Source organism: Bombina bombina, chromosome 4, assembly GCF_027579735.1.
Source record: "Bombina bombina isolate aBomBom1 chromosome 4, aBomBom1.pri, whole genome shotgun sequence".
In the NCBI taxonomy this organism is placed as follows: domain Eukaryota; kingdom Metazoa; phylum Chordata; class Amphibia; order Anura; family Bombinatoridae; genus Bombina; species Bombina bombina.
In genome coordinates, this window is record NC_069502.1 from 561,888,938 (window position 1) to 561,900,993 (window position 12,056).

Sequence of the window (12,056 nt, forward strand, 5' to 3'; positions counted from 1 at the left end):
GGCATGTATAATGGTTTCATGTATGGTGTATATTTGCAATGGGTGAATTAGCGGTGAGAGGCTCTTATAAATAGAGGCTATGGGCGCCATGTACTAAATGGCGGGCGGACAGCTTCTTAACTCGTGAAGCTGTCCGCCCGCCTTCGCTACACACGGGCAGCGGATCTATTGATCCGCTTGCCCATATGTATCATTACACACTCATCGGAGTGTGTAATGCCCGCCCCTTCAATCGCGTGACCAATCACGTGACTGAAGGGGCTGTCAATCACCAAGAGCGAGCGTGCTCTCTGTGATTTTGTTTCGCCACCTAAGAGGTGGCGTAGGGTGTAGGAAGCAGCGGTCTAATGACCGCTGCTTCTTACATTGCGAGAAGCAGGCTCGCATATGCGAACCTGCCCCGCAAAGGCTCCGGAGCAGCTTTCGCTGCTTCGTACATGAGTAGATCATTTGGATGGCTTTTGAGTGTTGTGCAGTACTGAAGGGAGTAGAAGGTAAGGCAAAGGGCTAATAGCATAGGGTTAGGGTTTCAGAGTTAATACTGATGGGAAATAGTGGAGAAAAAACGCAGCTATAATTTATTTGCAGTGGGCATTTCCTCAATGCTAATGATAATCTCTTTTTGATTCTATTTATTGCTATTTATCTGTCTAAAAGCTGTTGAACAACATGTAAAAGAAGGTGTTCTACTAATTTTAGTTGTCATTCCAAATTATGGGTTTGTGAGAAAACTGTGCATAGTAAATATCTGTATTTAACCTTATTAAAATGAGCAGAAGAATTACTTGTAAGCAAAAATGCAAATTCCATAGCACAAATCCAACATGGTATTGCCAAACAGAAATGAGGAACGTATGCACATGGGTTTAACACCAAAACCTCTTACTTTCATAAATTGCAGTCTTCTCCTCTGATCTCAGCTTCTACCAATTTCTTTATTTTATCTCTTTGTCTTTACCTTTAGCTTATTTCCAGTCTCCTACTTGTTGTCAGGATGACTCAATTAAGCACTAATTACATTGAAAGAGATGATCTTCTGGCTTATTTTTATTTATCTATGATACAAAGTATCTTACAGTTTCCATGGTTTATTTCAGTTGCTTTTACACAATATATTTAGATGAGTATGCTTACAATGACGTCTAACAGGGAAAGTCTGCAGACTTTAGCTAAACCACATGGTCATCATTTTCTATTACTACTTATTTTCCTACTCCCACATACTAAATAGACGTGACTTTAGCTATTACAATATTTTTCAGAAGAAAGCTAAATAATTATTGAATTATTATGGGCCAGATTACTCGTGGAATTCAAACGTTTGCTCGCAAGCGATATTGGGTTTTCATGCAATTGTTTATGTGCAGATTAAATTGCACTGCTATTACAAGTTGAAAGTAAACACGATCGCTTGAGCACATTTGCAATTTACGCTAGAATGATTACCGCGTCCTCAGAGCTCTGGTTAACTGTTTTGCAAAACAAAAAAGTGTCACAAAACTCATCAAAAATACATTACAAAGTACACTTAAACTCATAATAACACTATCTAATAAAAAGTATTCAAAAAATATTGCACATGAAAGTTATAAGGGCTCAAAGATATAATATATTTGGTGTTAAAAAAAAAAAGGCAGGCAAAGGGCTTTAACACTGAGATACATACATATACATCTCTAAATATGTATATGTATGTATGTGTATATATATTTATATATGTGTGTGTGTGTACTTATGTATTTATATGTGTATGTAATTACAGACATACGTACACATATAAAAACATAAATACATATGTATATATAGATAAACATATATAGAAGTATATTAGAGCCCTTTGCAGTTAAGTAAATGAAAACATGAAAAAGCATATGTATGCAAACTTCATATTTAATAAAGGTTTTAACTATGTATTTACTGTCAATATTTCACATTCAAATGTTTTGCACATAGCAGAATATGTTCTATGTATTTATAAATAGATATTCATATATATATATATATATATATATATATATATATATATATATATATATATATATATATATACATATATTGGTGTAGCTATATATTGTACCAAAAGTCATCAGATATATGTAGAAATAATGACTTATGAATAAATAGAACATATTCTGCAATGTGCAGAACATTGGAATGTGAAATATTCATATTTTCATGTTGGTTTAACGCACATGAGAATAAGCAATAGGGTTTGAACGAGAGTGTGGTGTTAGGTTATTTTTCCACTTTTTTTCTTTGTTGACTTCTATTGGGGAATAGGTTATCGCATACTTACAACTTGTAATACCAACGCAACCCGAATTGCGCAAAAAGTTAAATACTAGCACAATTAGCCCTATAGCGAAAGCGTTAACTAGCTCTCCACTGGGACTATATGTTTTGTCACTAGTTTGTGGTGTGGATTTAAAGAGTGAAATTTCGCTTATGAAAAACAGATTTACATCAAAAAGGTACATCATTTAGTTATGCAAATCTCTAACCTATAAATTACTGCATGTTCTATATTCTCTACTTTCTCTGCCAAAAAAAGTATTGAATGCCAATAATCATTTTGGTTCGCTGTTTCTCTAATCTTTAAACATATACCTGTTTGCCTTAAATTTCAGTTGTTGAATACCAATATTAGATTTGTGGCTCCTGTTCTCAATTTACACTTCCTATCATTAAAAAAATGATAAACTGGTTTGTCTACCAGTGTAATCTTTAAAATCCTACCAACTTAATCTGCCTCTTCTCACCAAAATATCACTTCCCTTTTAAATAATTATTTTTAACTGTGACTATCACTTACCTGCCTAAAACTCTACGTTTTAAGATCTGAAATACTACTCTACTGCTTCTAATTGCTGATATATCCTTCATTTTTCTTATCACACCTCATTTTAAGCAATATAATACTCCTAGGGTCTAACTTTGTTTTTGATCAAAGAAGAAAAACCCTCCATTCACCATATAGTGCTCCAATGCCATCATTTACATGTAACCTTCCTATCCTTAAAGGTCCCTTTAAGAATTAAATTAAAAGCCATGCATATTAAAGGGACAGTAAACACCAGAATTTTTATTGTTTAAAAAGGTAGATAATCCCTTTATTACCCTTTCCCCAATTTTGCATAACCAACACAGTTATAATAATATATTTTTTACCTCTGTGATTACCTTGTATCTATGTCTCTGCAAACTGCCCCCTTAATTCAGTTATTTTGACAGACTTGCATTTTTAGCCAATCAGTGCTTGCTCCTAGGAGCTTCACGTGCCTGAGCTCAATGTTATCTATATGAAACACATGAACTAACGCCCTCTAGTGGTGGAAAACTGTCAAATGCTTTCAGATTAGAGGTGGCCTTCAAGGTCTAAGAAATTAGCATATGAACCTCCTAGATTTAGCATTCAACTAAGAATACCATGAGAACAAAGCAAAATTGGTAATAAAAGTAAATTGAAAAGTTGTTTAAAATTATGAAAGTTTTTTTTTTTTACTTGACTGTCCCTTTAAAGTCAATTCTCTTTAAATCTTCCCCTACATGCATTTCTGCATCATTCAACACCTAAGCTGCACCATATATTTGTTTTGTACTTATATATTTTAACTTCTATCCACACTTCCATCTAAAGTTCTCCAAGTCTCTTATGCTTTAAGCCAATTTGTGAAAGCCTTCCTGCTTAACCAAAGCCTACTAGCATAGCTACAAACCCAAATAACTTCTCAGCCATTTTAGGAGAGGGCTAACCATTAGAGCTTTAGGCTTGTTCTTCATCTCAACATAATAACAGAAAAATAAACTGTGCTACAAGAATGCATTATTTGTTAAGTATAATGTGATCACTCCACATTTATTGATGACACTTCTTTTCAGACACTTTCTTCTGATCTACATTATTTTTTTTAGAAAGCTGTAATTTTACCCCTTACTCCATCATCTGCTCTATTGTTTATACTTTCCCAAACTCTAGAGTTCTCTACTTGATTACATACCTTTTCTATTCATTATGTGCTTCAATATAGCAAATAATAAGTTTGCTGAATTATCAGTGCTATGGAAAGTGGGAGATCTTTAAATAACAGTATCTCTATAAACTAATTATTACAGTCAGAAATTATAATCAAAATTATCATAATCATTGATATATCATCATTGAAAGAAGTTGAAGAATAATTATTACAAGAACTTCTGGTGCTTATATTTTACTATTTTTTTTTTTTTATTTCTCTTCTCTCTTATGTATTCTTTTTTTCCATTGGCTCATTAATGTCATCGGGCAATATTTTAGTGCCACTGCAAAAAAAATTAAAATACAAAAAAATAAAAAGGAATTTGCTGTATTGTATATACCTTGCTTACTTCATGGATTTTTGCCCTAGACTACCAAAGCAAAAGCAATGTATACAGATATATTCAAGCAAAATAAAGTCAACAAATACATTTTTTCTTTCTTTCTTTTTTATTTACATATTTTCTTTTTTATTATTATATTTTTGATGCTATTAATCTCTGTAAGATATTACAACACAAGTGTTACATACCTGCCTATTGCTCATAGCGGGGGGAGATGTCTGCCTTCCTCTGGTTAGAAACAGGATTTTCAGAGTACACTAACTTATATTGCTAGTGTAATAACCAACGTTAGTTGTTCACGAAATATAAACCATACAGTTCTCCTTTCTTTGCAGCATAATGCTGTAACAGCAACATAATACATGTTTTATGGCTTTCAACACAATAGTTCCAAAGGATGTCCAAACATGAATTCAGTGGTGAATTAATAGCACTGACTAATGCAACAGAAGTCAAACCAAAGTATATAGATATTATGTGTGTGTGTGTGTGGGGGGGGGGTTATCCAGGAAATTGCAAGATATATTTAGTGTTTCTATTGCTAGGCAAAATGATATTTTAATTGCTGCTGTATACTCTTCAATAATATTGCACTTTGAAGACATGAAAACCTAAGTTAATGTACATAACTGAGATAAAAAGGGATATAATTGAGCAATAATACAATACTCTAATTAATTTAAATATTATGTATTTGTGTACAAATGCATGCATATAATAATATATTTATCCCCACAAAGGGATTAATTAAATGGCTAATGGTCCACATCAGGTGTGCTGTAGTGCTGGTCCTGAACAGGACACAGACAGTGATTGGTAACTATATATGAAATGATGCTACTTATTGGCTCACTGGCCAAGTCCACTTCAGTCAGAAGTGGCAATGTTTTGCAGCTCCTAATCTAACTTGAATTATGTGTTTAACCCCTTACTATATGCTATAGTGAGACTTTTTGGATCTCATGCTATATATTCTTAATCTTGCTGTGGTGAAAACACTGTATTCTACATATATAAATCGTGCAGTTATTAAAGTCAATAATCATGCAATAGGAAATGCTACTGTGTTTCTGAAATAGAGATTAAATGTTTACAAAAGTTGAATGAGTTGCATCATTTGCCAATGAGGACCAATGTATATGTGCTGTCAGTTTGATCATTATCCCCTACATGTAAAAAAACACAAACACAAGCAAATATATGGAATACAAACAATTATTGCACAAGGTAATGCATTACAAACACCAGCAATGCATCATTTGTCGAAGAGAAACAATATATACAGGATGCCTAATTGATCATTACACATTAAAATTAAAATGACAAGAAAACAAACAAAAACATGGTTTATTGCAAAAAGGTAATGCATTACAAACAGCCACAATGTATATATGGGTAAAAAAAAAGAAGCATTTTTTACACCTAACATACCAAAACCATAGTCTCTTATATACATCATGACACCATGATAAGAAAATAAAAAGACAAGAAACAAAAAAAGTTTTTTGAGCAGTGCTTAAATACCCACAATCTCTTTATAAAATGATGTACCAAGTATAAGCTAAGTGGGAAAGCATGAGACTTTTTTTTATTCTTTTATTCTAAAAATCAATCAGTCTTGGGAATTACAATACTTGGCTTCCTATCTGAGCCGGTTACTCCTCAAGGCAGTTTCTATATTTTAGATATTTTGTGAAATTTGCTTTTATTTATTCATTCCTTTAGGCCACAACTACAGCAATCTATCACTCTGAAGTTATCTTGGGAGTAATATGTTTCAGAGTCCCACAGAGAACTAGTGTTAAAGAATAGCCTCTGCTCTATTTCCTAGACATCTGCCATATCAAATAAATGAATAGACTCTTGTTCACTGTATATACAGTACCTATTCTATATAATGCATGCTATCTATTTAATTCTAATATCATCACAGTCTGGAAAACAATATATTACATTAACCTTAGTCACAAATTGTGTAATATGAAGACTTACTGTTATCAACAAGGAAAACAAATGTTTTAATAATAAAGATAAAAAATAAATAAAACTATTTCTTCTTTTATGCCAGAGAGATTTTCCCATCTGATACATCCTAAGCAGAATTTTTCCAGCAGTTGTCTTTAGTTCCAATCTGTTGCTCAGATACGGATAATTATTATTATGAAAACAGAATGAAATAATCTTTCTTTTTCAGCCAACCATACTGAACTGTCATAAAAAGGTGGATAAACGCTTTTTTGGACATCCAAAGTACATCTAAAGTCAATGAGAATTAAAAATTCATATCACATTCATTATTCCATTGCTTCTAATAGCAAGATAATAACTCACACCCACAATGTGTACTTTGCAGACTTCCCGTAGGCATTGCCATGGCAGAATCCACAGGGACCATTTTACTGATTCTTTCTCAGACAATTTGAAAACATTATGCTCTGTATGGTCAAAGAGTCATTTTTCCTAAATAAACAAAAGTTTCCCTTAATACAAAATAAGGTCATAACAAATAAGATCATGCAAATGTTTACTGAATTACCTATGCACTGGTTATATTTAAACCAAGAACTAAGAATCTTTAATCTGAAAATAAATCCCAATACAGATACCTACTGGAGTTAGAACTAGAAATTCATAAAACATTATGCCTTCCTAATTTTTAAGTTAGCTGTATGCTTTTTAAAATAGTTTGAAATGTATGCTTAAAAAATACATACCCAAATAAATAAAAGCCTCAGACAGTTATATTTAAGTTTATTAATGTTAGTATTTGAGAATTTGTGGTAGACAGAGTTATAATAACTGGTTTACATCATCCAAATATATATGGGAGATCATATTTCAATTCAAAGCTAACATTCCAAGTTGCCAAAACTTGTCAAAAAAAGGAAATCAAGTTTTTATAAATATATTTGATAGTCACTAGTTGGCATGTTGCTTTGGAAGGTTTTTATATTTTATTTCTGAGACAATGTAGATACTGCTGGTCCAAGGAGGATGATAATTATCTTTTTTTTTTACATTTTTATTTTTATTTTAGAATTGTTCTAAGTTCTTGTCTAGTTGTGGTTGATTGCATTGAGTTAGCGGTTGATTGCAGTTAGTTAGCTGCCATAGATTCAAACAAAGTTTGTTTTTACAAAATTATTTGTTTATCTTTCCAAGTATAACGAGTAGATTATTCACCAAAACACTTTAAAAGTACTATTTATTTGACAACTAAGGGTAACACTGTTACATAATGAATGACTTATGAAAATGTTTTATTGCTATGCTATCATATTTATCAATTAAATATTACCTAGATATATGGTACAAATGTGCCAGCAGACTTTAAAAATAGGGAAGAAGGCTGTTTATTAAATTACATTGAAATATTGCCTTTCCAATTCTAATAAAAGAAACTGATCTCCCTCCAGTAACTACATTCTGACTCCCTACATAAAATTGCAAGTACGCATAGATACCATTATTCATTGACAACAAGAATGATTGTTTACCTAATTTATTGTTTAACATATCCATTGCAATTATATAAACAGGCCCGCCAAAGGCTAAATTGATTACAGTATAATTTAGGTATGTGACAAAAAAAAAATCCCAGAACATATAGTTTAATGTGAGCATGACTTGAACAAGTTTTCATTGGTTTCACAATTTTTTGCTGGATCAGTACTATGTACCCAACTTTGCAACTAATTTGAGAAATATCTCTGTGGAAGGTTGGCAGTAAGACAGTTGTCAATATCATACATCGATTAAATTAAACTCAAAATGTCTGTTATATAAGCCTAATTTAGAATTATTACTTAAATAGAAGTCCAGTTAAAAACAAAACTGTATTGTATATCAAAAATTACAAAGCCAAATGCAAGTTAATCAGGCAATTTGGGTCCATTTTAAAGACACAAAAATGTATATTAAGAGAGACATTTGTAAGTTAGAAAATATATTTTTTTTTTACTTTCCTTGGATACATCATAATGCTACATTTGGGAATGGTTGCATTATAATTTAACTATTTAATAATCTATTAAATACTGTGCCAACACTCAACAAAACATCAAGCAACAGCCTGTTGCTTTATTGCAGCCATCTAGTAGATTATCTAACTGTCTGATAATTTATAACATACTGTAACTTTGCATGGCCAAATTATCAGAGCACAGCAAAGCTGTTAGTATAGTTTTGACCCTTTACAAAAGGTCAATGACAGATGATTTTATGTACAGTTCATTATTACAGAAAAAAAAACAGCAGTTAAACTTGTTAGCTCTAAATTTACTTCATAAGATCTAAAGCATGTATATGCTGATGTAGGTCTAGTTGTTTTGGACCAGCTGCAAGACCTTATGTTGAGGAATTATGAAGCAAATATTAATGTATTAATCAGCATTAAACTATGATATAATTCAGTGTTAAAGGACTTAAATAAAGCTAACTTCAAATAAATAAATAAGATACTCTGGATATGAATGTTTAAATGACCAATGTGCACTAGTTTGCTGGGTGAGAGATATTTTACATTAGGTAAAGCTCACATTGAGTAGATTAAATCAGAGAAATTTGAAAATATTAATACAATAATGTATTCTGTTTTAATTTTGAAATGACCCCCAGAAATTGCTTTCAATTTTTTTGTTCAAGAATGTAAATACTATAATTAAACAAGCAACATATAAGAATATTTTAAATATATTTTATAAATATATCATTCTATTTAGAAAGATCCGAAGATTATCTCTGCATACATGCCAGACTTGTTGGTAGGGAAGGGAATGATTTTACTACAGCACAAAATCAGAACCAAACATTCTTTGTTTTTATGCTTTAGGACCTAATAGGAGATATATATTTTCTTATAGCTAAGTAGTTTGGTACATTTATGACTTGGTCAATACACAAATGATTATTATGTTCCTATAAATGTTAGTAAATTGGTGTGTTTGTTTTTTGTTTTTGAAATCTTAATACTATGTAGCACTGTATAGAGTGGTGCACTATGAGAAAATGAGCACTGAAATATTTTTTATGGACCCAAAATATTTTTCTATATTGTGAATCACAAAGACAATACACAAATTATGTTTTAAACTGAATAAAAAAGAAATGACTTGCTAGCTAAATTACATTTGTTTTTTTGTACAAAATCATTCAATAAATAAAGATCAATCGCAAATATATTTGTGATATGGGAAGAATTCCTTTTCTTGCTTCACATCATTGCCCTTAAGCAGTTCACTATGCTTTGCTTAGCAAGCATCAAAGCCATAGTGTTTAATTGATATCATTTTAAATATTGAAATTGCGCAGAAACTGGTTAAAAGCAGTCATCTATATGTGACAGGGATGAACTAATATGTATACAAAACTGTAATTTTAAACAGGACTACCACTGCATTACCAACTTGCATGCAACTGCACAGTATTGCAAACTGCATTGTATTTTTTGGATATGTATACATTATAAACTTTGGGAGGAATGACCTTGTATTTTTAGTGTTACTGCATTTCAAAAAGAACTGTGTAACATAAGCCTAGGGTGAAAGGGTAATTCATAAACTCTTATGGAAGCTTACATATAGCTACAGCATAACATATCAAAAGATTCCAAAGCCATCCCTTTTTGAAGCAGTACCATTAATTGTGGATATAATTAAAATATTACCTGTAATATGTATTGTGACCTTGTACACAATTCAAAAAAAGACAGATGTCTTTCTTCTAATTTCTATGTAGTCAAAATCTAATAATTAATTCTAATGTCATATTTTCAATTAGGTTTATACAGCATACATGTATATCATCATGTACGTAATATGATTAAATCAAAACACAGTAATGAACCATGGTGCTGCCTGGATGCAGATGTATTGTTTTATTTTTATATATATTTTTTTTTATAAATTCTATGTATTTTCAGATTGTCTAGGTGCATGAGTGCAGAGATAGTCACACTTCTAAAATATTAGCATGCTCATGTATAATGTATTAATCTATTATTTGCTTATGTTTAATTGTTGATATATAGTATGGTGTTTTACAGCATGGGACAGTAAAATAAAAAATAAAGGATATAGATAATAAGTACTTTAAATTGATTTGCTTATTCAATTGTAACAGTTTATATTACACATCTACAGTTAAAGGTTAACTTATACAATTTAAATTGAAGAGCAGATTTTAATACCTTATACGAAATTAAGCTATGATAAATATATACATGTCATTAAGAGTTGTTCTTATGTTCAAGTAAGACACGTGAGTTTTACTTGCCTAATTATATATTTCAAAATGTTGCTGGTGCAAATGTTCTTACTGTCACCTATTGAAGTACAAAGGAAAGCAAGCCATCTGATAACATTGCATATGCAAAAATACAACTTTAACCATGTCCTGGTGTTTATTTGTAATGTGTACGCAGTGGGAGTTATTAAAGGTTACAACAACGACATGCACATTAATTAGAATAAAGGATCTATGATTAGTTGGTTACAATGCAAGAACAATCTATGTAACATCCACATAAAGTGATATCTCAGAATGTAAATGGTATATTGTGATCAGAAACCAACTCAAACACTGAACAGTGTGCTCTTGCTCTACATTATTTAAATTTTTTATTTTTTTATTTCTTCTAATTTAAACAAACTTTTTTTTATTTAAAATATACATCGCCAAATAAAAATGCTAACTGTTGCTTTAGAGGTAACCAAACAAATGAATGCATATTATTTGTAAGACACGCGAGTATTTCATGCATGTAAATGTTCCAAATAAATGTACTGCAAAATTATCGCGTGACTCTTCACTGCAATATGTCTGTTATTATCTCATATGTGTTTATCCATTTAGCATGGCTGGAAAAGTCTTTGCATTTGCTTTCCACACATAACTAATACAATGTGTTGCAATCTGCATAAAACAATTCAAGAGGAAAATGTAATCTATTTTGTGCATAAAAGTGCCCTGGAGGGCTTGGCAGGACATACCATGTATTAACAATCGGTGTACTGCTTACCCTTTACATGCCACCGACTGACTTCCCTCTCCGGGATAGGCTCTCACAGAGCTTGGTCTAATGCAGCGGGGAGATTGGTCTCTGGAGAACTTGTTACTGAGGCTGTAGCACGAGCGCTGTCCACTAACGTGGTGCTGAACTGCAGCCCCCAACAGGGAGCAAGGGAGGCCGGTGCCCTAAGCAGATGCCCGGACAGGGGTAGGAGGAGGGTGTTGGGTACAGTTTGCTGCTAGCTTCAGATGAGCACACACACAGTCGTCTCACCCGCAGGATTGGTACAAGAAGGGGGAGTTTTGTCTCCACTTCATGTATCTCTGGTGCACATCATGCGACCGCCCTGCTGGAAATCTGATCAAGATAATGAGACGTGATCTCCAAATGTTCCTGTTAACATCCCCGGTTCCTTTAATGATATGGCAAGATGGGAGCCCTGTGATTGCATATATGAGCTCTTTGTCTTGATCTCATTATTCTTCATCTATCCTCTGATTTGGGTAGGTTGTTTAACGCTGCGTTTGCCCCAATCTTCTAACAAAGTCTTTGCACACAGAGCTTCAGATTTTTGCAGCCTGGTGTATTTTTTTCTTTAGTCCCGCTGCTCTCTGGTCCCATTTATCAAGCAACTCCTCATCACGTGCTAATCTGTTTTAGTCCTGGCACCAGCACAATTACCACCAGA

The 12,056-nt window shown here is 32.4% G+C and overlaps 1 protein-coding gene across 2 annotated transcripts in view; it reads right to left on the reverse strand.

Annotated features, from left to right (window-relative positions):
- The window catches only part of CNR1 (cannabinoid receptor 1), a 102,342-nt gene extending 90,756 nt beyond the window's left edge, over nt 1–11,586 (reverse strand). For both annotated transcript variants that reach the window (XM_053709097.1, XM_053709096.1), the window contains exon 1: nt 11,378–11,586. The gene's annotated coding sequence lies outside the window, so the exon portion shown is untranslated. The remainder of the gene's footprint in view (nt 1–11,377) is intronic.
- Between the last annotated feature and the right edge of the window lie 470 nt (nt 11,587–12,056).